Below are 13,371 nucleotides of genomic sequence, written 5' to 3'. Positions count from 1 at the left end.
AGCTTAATTGGTGCCAGATACATGGAGAAAGCTCCAAAAATTGGCTTTTGGACCTGATCAGGACCTGGAGCATCTCCTCAGAGTAGCAACTCAAGTATGTTATAATCAGGGCCAGAAAGAATGAAAGAACAAGAGGAGAGACAGAGACAAGGCCAAGGCTCTAGTTACGGAGCTACAGGGAGTCAACCTGGGAGTTTCTAAGGTGAGAGGACTAGGGCAGAGACCTATGCCCTGAGGCTGTTTCCTCTGTGGAAAAGAGGGACCCTTTATTTTATTTTATTTATTTTTTTTATTTTATTTTCCCACTGTACAGCAAGGGGGTCAGGTTATCCTTACATGTATACATTACAATTACAGTTTTTCCCCCACCATTTCTTCTGTTGCAACATGAGTATCTAGACATAGTTGTCAATGCTATTCAGCGGGATCTCCTTGTAAATCTATTCTAGGTTGTGTCTGATAAGCCCAAGCTCCCGATCCCTCCCACTCCCTCCCCCTCCCATCAGGCAGCCACAAGTCTCTTCTCCAAGTCCATGATTTTCTCTTCTGAGGAGATGTTCATTTGTGCTGGATATTAGATTCCAGTTATAAGTGATATCATATGGTATTTGTCTTTGTCTTTCTGGCTCATTTCACTCAGTATGAGATTCTCTAGTTCCATCCATGTTGCTGCAAATGGCATGATGTCATCCTTTTTTATGGCTGAGTAGTATTCCATTGTGTATATATACCACTTCTTCCGAATCCAATCCTCTGTCGATGGACATTTGGATTGTTTCCATGTCCTGGCTATTGTGAATAGTGCTGCAATGAACATGCGGGTGCATGTGTCTCTTTTAAGTAGAGCTTTGTCCGGATAGATGCCCAAGAGTGGGATTGCAGGGTCATATGGAAGTTCTATGTATAGATTTCTAAGGTATCTCCAAACTGTTCTCCATAGTGGTTGTACCAGCTTACATTCCCACTAACAGTGCAGGAGGGTTCCCTTTTCTCCACAGCCCCTCCAGCACTTGTTATTTGTGGATTTATTAGGGATGGCCATTCTGACTGGTGTGAGGTGGTATCTCATGGTAGTTTTGATTTGCATTTCTCTTATAATCAGCAATGTTGAGCATTTTTTCATGTGTTTGCTGGCCATCTGTATATCTTCTTTGGAGAAATGTCTATTCAGGTCTTTTGCCCATTTTTCCATTGATTGATTGGTTCTTTTGCTGTTGAGTTGTATAAGTTGCTTATATATTCTAGAGATTAAGCCCTTGTCCGTTGCAGCATTTGAAACTATTTTCTCCCATTCTGTAAGTTGTCTTTTTGTTTTCTTTTGGGTTTCCTTTGCTGTGCAAAAGCTTTTCAGTTTGATGAGGTCCCATGGGTTTATTTTTGCTCTAATTTCTATTGCTTTGGGAGACTGCCCTGAGAAAATATTCATGATGTTGATGTCAGAGAGTGTTTTGCCTATGTTTTCTTCTAGGAGTTTGATGGTGTCCTGTCGTATATTTAAGTCTTTCAGCCATTTGGAGTTTATTTTTGTGCATGGTGTGAGGGTGTGTTCTAGTTTCATTGCTTTGCATGCAGCTGTCCAGGTTTCCCAGCAATGCTTGCTGAATAGACTTTCCTTTTCCCATTTGATGTTCTTGCCTCCCTTGTCAAAGATTAATTGACCATAGGTGTCAGGGTTTATTTCCGGATTCTCTATTCTGTTCCATTGGTCTGTCTGTCTGTTTTGATACCAGTACCACACTGTTTTGATGACTGTGGCTTTGTAGTATATCTTGAAGTCTGGGAGAGTTATGCCCCCTGCTTGGTTTTTGTTTCTCAGGATTGCTTTGGCGATTCTGGGTCTTTTGTGGTTCCATATAAATGTTTGGATTGTTTGTTCTAGTTCTGTGAAAAATGTCATGGGTAATTTGATAGGGATTGCATTGAATCTGTAGATTGCTTTGGGTAGGATGGCCATTTTCACAATATTGATTTTTCCAATCCAGGAACATGGAATATCTTTCCATTTCTTTACATCTTCTTTGATTTCTTTGATTAAGGTTTTATAGTTCTCGGCATATAGGTCCTTTACCTCTTTGGTCAGGTGTATTCCGAGGTATTTGATTTTGTGTGGTACAATTTTAAAAGATATCATATTTTTGTATTCCTTTTCTAATGTTTCATTGCTGGTATACAGAAATGCAACTGACTTCTGAATGTTAATCTTATATCCTGCCACTTTTCTGAATTTATTAATCAGTTCAAGGAGTTTTGGAGTTGAGTCCTTAGGGTTTTCTAGGTATAGAATCATGTCATCTGCATGCAGTGACAGTTTGATCTCTTCTCTTCCTATATGGATGCCTTTGATTTCTTTTGTTTGTCTAATTGCTGTGGCTAAGACTTCCAAAACTATGTTGAAGAGCAGTGGTGAGAGTGGGCATCCCTGTCTTGTTCCAGATTTGAGTGAGAAGGCTTTCAGTTTTTCCCCATTGAGGATTAGATTTGCTGTGGGTTTATCATAAATGGCTTTGATTATATTCAGGAATGTTCCCTCTATACCCACTTTGGCGAGGGTCTTGATCATGAATGGATGTTGAACTTTGTCAAATGCTTTTTCTGCATCTATTGAGATGATCATATGATTTTTGACTTTTTTTTTGTTAATGTGGTGTATGATGCTGATTGATTTGCGTATATTGAACCATCCTTGTGAACCTGGGATGAACCCAACCTGGTCATGGTGTATAATTTTTTTAATATGTTGTTGGATTCGGTTGGCTAAGATTTTGTTGAGAATTTTTGCATCTATATTCATCAATGATATTGGCCGATAGTTTTCTTTTTTGGTGGTATCTCTGCCTGGTTTTGGAATGAGGGTGATGGTGGCATCATAGAATGTCTTTGGGAGTATCCCTTCTTCTTCAACCTTTTGAAAGAGTTTAAGGAGGATGGGCACTAATTCCTCTTTATATGTTTGATAAAATTCACCTGTGAAGCCATCTGGTCCTGGGCTTTTATTTGTAGGGAGTGATTTTATGACCTCTTCAATTTCATTTCTAGTGATCGGTCTGTTCAGTTGGTCTGTTTCTGCTTGATTCAGTTTTGGCAGGCTGTAAGATTCTAGAAAATTGTCCATTTCTTCCAGATTGTCAAACTTGTTGCCGTATAGTTGTTCATAGTATTCTCTTATGGTTTTTTGTATTTCTGCTGTATCCGTTGTGATTTCTCCTTTTTCATTTATAATTTTGGTGATTTGGGTTCTTTCTCTCCTCTTTTTAGTGAGTCTGGCCAGGGGTTTATCAATTTTGTTCACCTTTTCAAAGAACCAGCTCTTGGTTTTATTAATTTTCTCTATTGTTTTTTGAGTCTCTATTTTATTGATTTCTTCTTTGATCTTTATAATTTCCTTCCTTCTGCTGACTTTAGGACTTTTTTGTTCTTCTTTTTCTAATTCATTTAGGTGGAGGGTTAAGTTGTCAATTTGGGATCTTTCTTTTTTGAGGAAGGCCTGTATTGCTATAAATTTCCCTCTGAGCACTGCTTTCGCAGCATCCCATAGATTTTGAGAGGTTGTGTCTTCATTATCATTTGTTTCAGGGTAGTTTTTAATTTCCTTCTTGATTTCCTCATTGACCCATTGGTTTTTTAGTAGCATGTTGTTTAGTCTCCATGGAGTAGGTTTTTTCTCTTTGCTTTTCCCGTGGTTGATTTCTAATTTCATGGCATTGTGGTCAGAGAAGATACTTGAGATAATTCCTATGCTCCTAAATTTATTGAGATTCGCTTTATGTCCCAATATGTGGTCGATTCTTGAGAATGTTCCATGAGCATTTGAGAAGAATGTGTATTCTGATTTTTTTGGATGTAGTGTCCTGAAGATATCAATTAAGTCTAACTTTTCTATTGTTTCCTTTAGGATCTCTGTTGCTTTATTGGTTTTCTGTCTAGAGGATCTGTCCATTGATGTGAGGGGGGTATTTAGGTCTCCTACTATGATTGTATTCTCATCAATATCCCCCTTTATGTCTGTTAATATTTGTTGTATGTGTCTGGGTGCTCCTGTATTTGGGGCATATATGTTGATGATAGTAACATCCTCTCCTTGGATGGATCCCTTAATCATTAAATAGTGTCCTTCTTTGTCTTTCTTTATGTCTTTTGTTTTAAAGTCTATTTTGTCTGATGTGAGCGTTGCGACTCCTGCTTTTCTGTCATGTCTATTGGCATGAAATACTTTTCCCCACCCTTTCACTTTCAATCTATATGTATCTTTTGTCCTAAGGTGAGTTTCTTGTAGGCAGCATATTGCCTTTTTATCCACTCAGCCATTCTGTGTCTTTTGATTGGGGCATTCAGTCCATTGACATTTAAGGTGATAATTGATAGATGATTATTTATTGCCATTTGATCCTCGTGTTCCAGTTGATTCTATGGTTCTCCATTCTTTCTTTTTTTTTTTTTTTTGGTTGGATGGTCTCCTGTTATTATCTGCTTGAGTGTATTTTTTTTTTATTTTTTGCAAATGCAATATTTGGTTTTGGCTTGTGGTTGCCCTGTTTTTTAAGTATGCTAACCCCTTCCCATAATTGTGTGTTTTAGCCTGATGGTCCTGTAAGTTCAAACACTTCATTATTATATTAAAATTAAGAAGAGAGACATACATACAAACAAAAAGGGTTATTTACCTCCTAACATCCCTTGCCCACATTTTATGGTTTTGATGACTCTTTTATTTTTTTCTTTTTAATTTTATTTTGTTTGAAGCATGTTCATGATTAAATCTGTATGCTGGCTTATTTGAGTGACTGCTCTCTGATTGCGGTTTCCTCGGTCCTAGTTCTTCTTCTTCTTCTTCTTTTTTTTTTTTTTTCCTTTTCTTTTTTCTTCAAGAGGGACCCTTTAAATGGGAATGACCCAAGACTCAGACCACAGCACCTAGGCTGTGCCCCATATGTTGGGGAGATCATTGGAAGAGGGACTGCCCTTGAAGATGAAGGTCTTTGGGGTTGACCCCTCAGGCCCAGGATCAAGACTGATGGGACATTTCCATAATGGCTCCTGTCCTTATCACCACTCAGGAGCCCTGGGTAACTCTACATGTAGGAAGACAGCCTATTGACTTCCTCCTGAATATGGGAGCCACTTTTCAGTCCTCCTCTCCAATCCTGGGCCCCTCCCTCATGAAACCACCACATTCATATTTCTGGCAAGCTGGTTAAAAAATTTTTTACACAACCTTTGAGTCGTGACTGGGAATCTCTCATGCCTTTCTGATTGTTCCAGAGAGTCCAACTCCTCTTTTAGAAAGAAATATTTTGTAAGAGGTTAAAGCCTCAGTTCACATGGCAATGGAGCCTAATCAAGGTTTATGCCTACCTTTGATGGAAGTATGTATTGACCCAGAAGCCTGGGCCATAGGAGGAAACATAGGAAGAGCAACTGGTGGAAATGTCTTAAAGATCTCAGAATTTATTTCTTTGCAAAGGCAGTATCCTCTGAGACCCAAGGCATGACAGGGATTTATCCCAATTATAGGACACATAAGAGAACAGAGATTATTAATTGAATGTATCAACCCTTGTAACACTCCTATATTGGGAGTGCAAAAACTTAACAGGATTGGCTCCTAGTACAAGACCTTCATCTAATAAATGAGACACTGGTCCCATTACATCCAGTGGTGCCCAATCCCTACACTCTTCTTTCACAAATTCCAGAAACAGCAGCATGGGTTACTGTATTAGATTTTAAAGATGCCTTTATTCTGCATTTCCTTGGCTAAGGCTTTGCATATATAAATTCTCAAAATATGGAAGGTGACTAACTGGCCAGAATTAATTTTAGGTTCAAGTAAATTGGGAAATATTCAGTATTAAATTAATATCTTAAATTAGAATTGAAGTTTGCTGATCTAATTAATACATACATGTCATTACAGCTGTCAACATTAGATATAATATCGTACCTAGGTTTAACAGAGGTCAAAGGAGACACTGAGACATCATTTACTAAACAGAAACTAAAGCTATTTAGAATGATTAATCAATATGATCAGTGCCACCCTGAGATGGTCTCTATAAGAAAAACATGTGTTTTTAGAAATTATAAAGGACAGTCCGTGGTTGCTTTAGAAAAGTAGAATGTGTGTACTTTCAATATAGAAGGAAAGAGGGATGGAATTGAATTTTATTAAGGCAAAAGAAAGATAGTCTGTCTTCAGCTGATTGCTCTGGTTTGAAAATAAAACAGACTAATATGGATACAGAAAGTGATACAAGGTGTATGGGAAGTGGGCACTGAGAAGAGAATTTTGTGCATGGTGGGGACTGTTTAGAATATATTTAAGTTAACTTTAAAAGTAAGGTGCCATAAATCATACTGCTCACAAGGACATAAGGTAGCGTTCAATTACATGCTGACCAAGGCATACAAATATTTCATAACCAGCCAGAGAAATCAGAAAAATCATACAAGTTACCTGTGCTATTATAAAATCTAAATGTTGTATTCCTGATTGTTCACAGAATGTGTCTAATTCTCTGCTAGATCTTTGACAGTAGATTCATGAGCTGTCCTATCTGGCTCCAGCTTTTTGAGCTGCCCTGTGGAACCAGCTAACCTCCTCCTGGTGAAAATATTTCTTCACCATATTCATTGTGATCTTGATCCTTTTATTCAGACCCTGTATAATTAATTGTATTTCTTGCTTCATTACATCCTGATTAAAATCTATCAACCTTCAAATGTTGATAGAAGGGGTACCCAAAGCAATGTATCAAAGCCCGCTTGACTATTCCATGAGTGGAGACCTAACTGCTTTCCCTAATGATGCCCCTTCTCAGCAGGAAGAAGTCAGAGTGGTCATCACCCCTTATTCCCCACAGTTAGAATCTCCAATGCAGGGGGGAAATTGAGGCAGAATATTAACTCAGGCAGTCAGTGTAGGAACATGGACTTTGATACATTCTTTGATGTGGCTACTGGTTAACATTTGTAAATTAAGGGTCGCATAGCAACCCCAACTGCTTTAAAGGTTATAGGTATTACCCCATGGGCCCATCACACCAGAATAAAGAAGCCTGCTCCTGCCACTGACACAGACACCTGGGAAGCTGTCCAGCACCCTGAGAACCCCCTCAGGATCAAGTTCCAGAAACATTTGGCACCGGAGGATGGCAGGCCCTCCTCTGGTCACACCCGGAAGCTGGCCAGCCTACACATGCAGAAGCTTGAGGAATCTACAGCCCTGCCCCAGCCACATACTGGAAGTTGGCTGGTTTGTACAAGTGGAGGCCAGAGGATCTCCATGCAAACTTAAACTGAACTCATGCTCTGGTAGAGAATATTGGTGATTGAAATTGCCATAACCCTCATATTTGGAGTGGGGCTCTATGTGGTATCCCCTTCAGAATGGGGACAGGGAGCCCGGCTGCTCATCTGTGTGATGTATCTCCTGACTGTCAGTATACAAGGATCCCTATTCATAATAGGTCAGTGAAAAGGATTAAGGGAATCATAGTTCTGTTAACACTCACCCTGCTGCTCACTCCAAGGGCGACAGACTGGGACAATGATCTATGGGATGGGACAGGATTAACAGATGACAGGCTGCCCAGAAATTGCTACCCAGCTGGCTACAATCCTGGCTAGGGGGAATAGATTTTGAGTTGGAAAAGCCACATGATGGGCTTCTACTGCTTCAGCTGCCCACCCCCATACAGTTACCCAAGCTAAAACTCAGACCTCTAAGTCAAGGTCTTGACCTGAGCCAAGTGCTGCATGCCACGCACCACCTCTTAAATATGACAAGCCCTAAACTAGCGAGGGACTGCTGGCTCTGTTTACCCATCCAAAAGCCTCAACTTATTGCCATACTGATAAGTGTCATCAATACCACCAGGGGAAATCAAAGCCAGTTTTATCCAACACGAGAACCTAGACTGGTAGGTGTACACATGCCTCTCACAGCCCCATGGTGTATTCAAAGTTTTGGGAAATGGTTCAGGTGGTTAACCTGACCAAATGTGATAATGTTACTAATGTTGAGAACTTAGACCCCCCCCTTGATCAATGGGACTTGGTGTAGACCCAAGATAGACCTCTTATTTGTATGTGGGAATTATGCTTACCAGTGCCTCCCTGATAATTGGACAGGGACCTGCCCTTTAGCCTTTGTCACTCCTCAAATAGATATTGTCCCTGGAAATCAGTCTCTTATGGTGCCCATAGAGGCACATGGCAGAACCAAGAAAGCAAGACAAATTATTCCCTTATTAGTTGGTTTGGGAATTTCAGCAGGGATAGGAGCAGGAGTGGGAGGAAGTAGCATCCTGGGCTGCTTATTATCTTCAATTATCTAAAGAATTCACAGATGACATGGAACAAGTAGCCACTTGCCTTACAAGATCAGGTAGATTCTCTGGCAGAAGTGGCCCTTCAAAACAGGAGAGCACTGGACTTACTGCTGAAAAAGGGGGACTTTGCCTGATGAAGAATGCTGTCTTTATGCCAACAAGTCAGGAGTAATCAGTGGCATGGCACAACAATTAAAAGATCGAATAACCAAGAGGAGGCGAGAATTGGCGGAGTCTTCAAACTAATGGAATAAGATCTGGAACTGGGCTTCACGGCTCCTACACTTAACTGGGCCTCTGACTATACTCATCATTGCCCTCTTGTTTGGGCCCTGAATTCTTAATGCAATTACTCATTTCATAACCACACGAATAGAGTCTATAAGGTTGCAAATGTTAGTCAGGACACAGTATGCCCCCCGCCCAGACACATCAGACACAGACAACTTGACCTCTAAAAATTGATGCTTGCTCCAAGCAAGTGGAAAAGCATCAAGAGAGGGGAATGTAGGAGAAACTTTCCCAATAAAAAGGTAGAAAGGAGAGACCCTGGCCATGATGACTAAGCAAAGTCTAGTCAACAGCCCCTAACCACCCCTCCCCAACACACCTGCTTCTGTAAACTTGTTTCCGCATCTACTACCTTGCCTGACGTCACTCCAGTCCGACTAGCCAAGCATGGACCCAGAAGAGGTAGCCCATAAAAGCCTTGTGAAACCCTTCTTCAGGGCACAGACTCCGGAGAGCGATCTCCTCTGAGCCCGCATGCGTAATAAACCTGAGTTCTCCAACTCTCCAAGTACTCACTTGGTTTCTCGCCGGGTGAAAGAGCTGATCCACTGCAGCCACAGAGCTGCTGGAGCTGGTGGACTCCAGCCACAGGGCTGTCACCAGAGCTGATACGCTGTGGCGCAGGGCTGCTGGGCAGCTGCCATAACAATACCATATGATCTTTGTCTTTCACTGTCTAACTTCACTTAGTTTGATAGTTTCTTGGTCTGTAATAAATGGCATTATTTCATTCTTTTTTTATCACTGAGTAGAATTCCATTGTATATATGTACCACATCTTCTTTTGAACAGGTAATGTGGCTGCCAAAACAGCAATGTAAATTTTAGGGCATTAAAGTGTAGATGCAAGATTGTATCTCATGAATGCTTCACCTAGTTTTACAGACTCTTGGTTGACAAACTCTTAGGGAATGACATAAGTTTGCCATTAAAACTGTTCACACTCGCTTGACAGGTACCCTGCTGCTTTGTCTGCTTATTATAAAAATTGGTCCCTTGCTCTCTTCTGACTGCTTAGTAGATTTTTTTTTTCTTTTTTGGCAGCCCAGGGGCATATGGAGTTCCCTGACCAGGGATCAGATCCCAGCCAAAGTTGCAACCTACAATGCAGCTGCGGCAATGCCTGATCCTTTAACTTAGTGCACCGGGCCAGGATTGAACTTGCATTCAGGCACTGCAGAGATGTCACCGATCCTGTTGTGTCACAGCAGGAACTCCTTGATAGATTTTTGGCTGCTAGGCTGTGAGTCACAAGATTAAAGGAAAGTCCGAACATTCAGATATGCAATCTCAGGACTGGCTTTTCAAACATGAGTGTGTGTAATGGATCACATTCTTCAAGGAGATATTTCTAGAGCTGAGAGGATCTGGTTATATAAGAACTCACTATGACAGTGATAATGGTGATGATGATGATGATGATGATGTAATATTCTCATAGAAACCCTATTAAGTAACATTTATTACTGTGTCCACTTACAGGGGAAGAAACAAAGTATAGAGAACTATGAAACATAGCCGAGGTCACATAGCTAGGAAAAGGTGGGGAAGGAATTAGAAATTGGATCAGTCTGCATCTAGAACTATATGTAAAGTCATTCACTAGACAAATATTTATTGAGCACTTACTAAGTGCTAGACACTGAAGTAAAACATTGAGCAAAACAGATGGGTTCCAGCTTTCAGGTAATTTACAACTTAATCTTGCAGAAAGACAGTCTAACTATTTGAAAGTATATAATTTCATAGTAAATATTATGAAGAAAATGTCCAGGGATATATTAGAACACTTTTAAATTTTTATTGTTAAAATTGTTCTTTTTTGCTTTAAAAACATTTTTTAATTAAAATATAGTTAAGGGAGTTCCTGTTGTGGCTCGATGGAAATGAAACCAACTAGTATCCATGAGGGCCTGGCCTTGCTCTGTAGGTTAAGGATCTGGGGTTGCCATGAGCTGTGGTGTAGGTCGCAGATGCAGCTCAGATCCCGGTTGTTATGGCTGTGGCATGGGCCAGCAGCTGTGTCTCTGATTAGACCCCTAGCCTGGGAACTTCTATATGCTGTGGGTGAGGCCCTAAAAAGCAAGCAATGTTGTGTTAGTTTCAGGTGTGTAGCAAAGTGATTCATATATACATATTCTTTTTTATATTCTTTTCCATTATAGGCTGTCACAGGATATTGAATATAGTTCCCTGCACCATACAGTATGTCCTTATCAATTATCTATTTTATATGCAGTAGTGTATATATTTTAATCCCAAACTCCTAATTTTAGAGCGCCATTAATGCATGTAAAGAATTTCTGCAGCACTTGGAACTATGGTGCTATTTGAAATATTTAACAACCAATAGAGCTCTGACATTGATCAATCAGAATATATGAAGCACCATCATCAGAATATAGCCATCTGGTACTACTGTTCTGGTGTATATAGGCTGAATATCTGTGATGCCTGGCACACACATAACTATGACTGGGATGCACTGATCAAGTCCAGTCTTTACTGCATTTCTATAGTGCAAAGCCTTGCTCTCAGCAAATACCAGCTGAACTACTATTTATTCGCTTGCCTAAATGAATAAAAATTTTTTTAATTCCTATAGTTCTCTTAAACTGCACTGTAAAGATGAGGAATTTTGTTCTCTTTGCTCATACATATATATATATATATCTTCGCTTTTATTTCTGTTCTCTTTGCTTTTATTTATATTTATATTATTTATATTATAATATTTACATATTTTATTTACAGTGGAGTTTATATTTTAACTCCATTCAAAAGATGAGGAATTTTGTTTTCTTTGCTTTTATTTATATTTCTATTTATTTATATTCCTGGAGTGCAGGAAGGATTTGTCTTCTTGAATCAATCATTGCAATGAACCTGGCCAGTTCTTAGGATTTGAGATAATTACCCACTTGCATTTGTATAAAAAGCTTAGACATGTGCTTGACACATACTAAGCACCATGTAAGTATAGCTAGTATTATTCTTGTGGTTATTATTTTATTTTGCTATTGTTATTGTGCCGCTATGTACGCACTACTCTTGCAGGTAATGTGATAATTTATGAGCATTCTACTCAGAACTATGAACTTCACCTATTGCCTGAATTTAATAAAGCATATTATATAGCCATCTGGGAAAAAAAAAAACACTTGAATCCCTACCTCCACCCAAAATAAATTCCAGATGGTATAAAGACGAATGTGAAAAACAAAATCATAAAAGTAATAGAACATACAGAGGACAATTTTTAAAATGATTCTGTAATAGGTCTATGTCGAAAAACATCTCAGAAGTGTAAAATGAATGATTGATATTTAGTCTAATTACATAAAATACAGAAGGATTCCATAAGGGAAAAACATAAACAAAGACAAAATATAATTAGAATCCAGGGGAAAATTTGCAACTCATATAGACAAATGGCTAATTTCCTTAATGCATTAATACCAAATTAATCACTAAGAAAAAGTCTATAACTCATTAGCAAACTAGATAAGAATTTTTATTTAAAAATTACACAAGTGGCTCTTTAGCATGTAAATAAGCTCAACCTCATTCAAAATAAATGAAAATTAAGCAGCAGTGACCATTCTTCATCCATGATATTGGCAAATATAAAAAAAAAATGAAAACACTAATTGAGTTAGGGGTTGAGGGTAAGGGGAAATAAATATTCTTGAACAGTTTTAGTAAGAGGGTAAATTGCTACAACTCCATGGAAAGAAATTTTGGTAATCTTTATCCAAAACAAAAATGCAAACCCTTTGTTTCAAGAAATTCTATTATTAATTTTTCCTAAAAACTATTTTTACAAATGCAAAATGAAGAATTCATAAGTACATCTACTGTAGCACTATTTGTAATAGCAAAAACCAGAAAACAACATAAGCATCCAGCAATAAGGGTCAGGTTAAATGTAGTTTCATACAATGGGATACTACACAGCCTTTAATAAGAGTAAAATTGGTCTTTATGCACTGATATAATCTATAACCGGCAGCATAGATTTTTTTTTTTTTTTTGTCTTTTTAGGGCTATACCCGTGGCATATGGAGGTTCCCAGGCTAGGGGTTGAATCGGAGCTGTAGCCGCTGGCCTACACCACAGCCACAGCAATGCCAGATCCAAGTGGTGTCTGCAACCTACACCACAGCTGATGGCAATGCCAGATCCTTAACCCACTGAGCGAGGCCAGGGATTGAACCAGTATCCTCATGGGTGCTAGTCAGGTTCCTTAACACTGAGCCACGAGGGGAACTCCATGCAAAGTAGATTTTAAAGTGAAAAATACAAGATGCAAAACATGTGTACCAAGCTACCATTTATGTAAAAATATTTTTTTCATGTATACCTTCACAAACAGAATATTTCTGGATAAGAAACAATAACAGGGTTTACCTCCAAGGAAGGACACTGAGTGACGGGATACAGGAATGGGAGAAAGATCCAAGTTTCACTGTATTCTCTTTTGTACATTAAATTTTTCTTGTGAGTATATTCCTAATTCAAAATAGATTTAAAAATTGAATCTCCATCAATAACTTCCTGATCTGGGTTTTTAAAGTGAGTCTTAGATTTGGAAGAGACTTCAGAGATTATCTTGTCCAATCTTTTTTAGCAATGAAGGAAACGTGTACCACAGGAGCAGTGGATAATTTTTTACTTTCTTGAACATTTTATTGGTGGGAGCCTACTCCTTATTGAAACAAACAGCTCGTTCTGCCTTTGTATAGGTTCA

The 13,371-nt window shown here is 39.0% G+C and overlaps 1 protein-coding gene across 2 annotated transcripts in view; it reads left to right on the top strand.

Annotated features, from left to right (window-relative positions):
• MMP13 (matrix metallopeptidase 13) overlaps nucleotides 1-13,371 on the top strand; it is a 67,698-nt gene that overhangs the window by 3,098 nt on the left and 51,229 nt on the right. The window lies entirely within an intron of this gene.

The sequence above is a fragment of the Sus scrofa genome, chromosome 9 (genome assembly GCF_000003025.6).
Source record: "Sus scrofa isolate TJ Tabasco breed Duroc chromosome 9, Sscrofa11.1, whole genome shotgun sequence".
Lineage (NCBI taxonomy): Eukaryota > Metazoa > Chordata > Mammalia > Artiodactyla > Suidae > Sus > Sus scrofa.
Note: the sequence above shows the minus strand (reverse complement) of the source record. Positions and strands in the feature narration are given on the sequence as shown.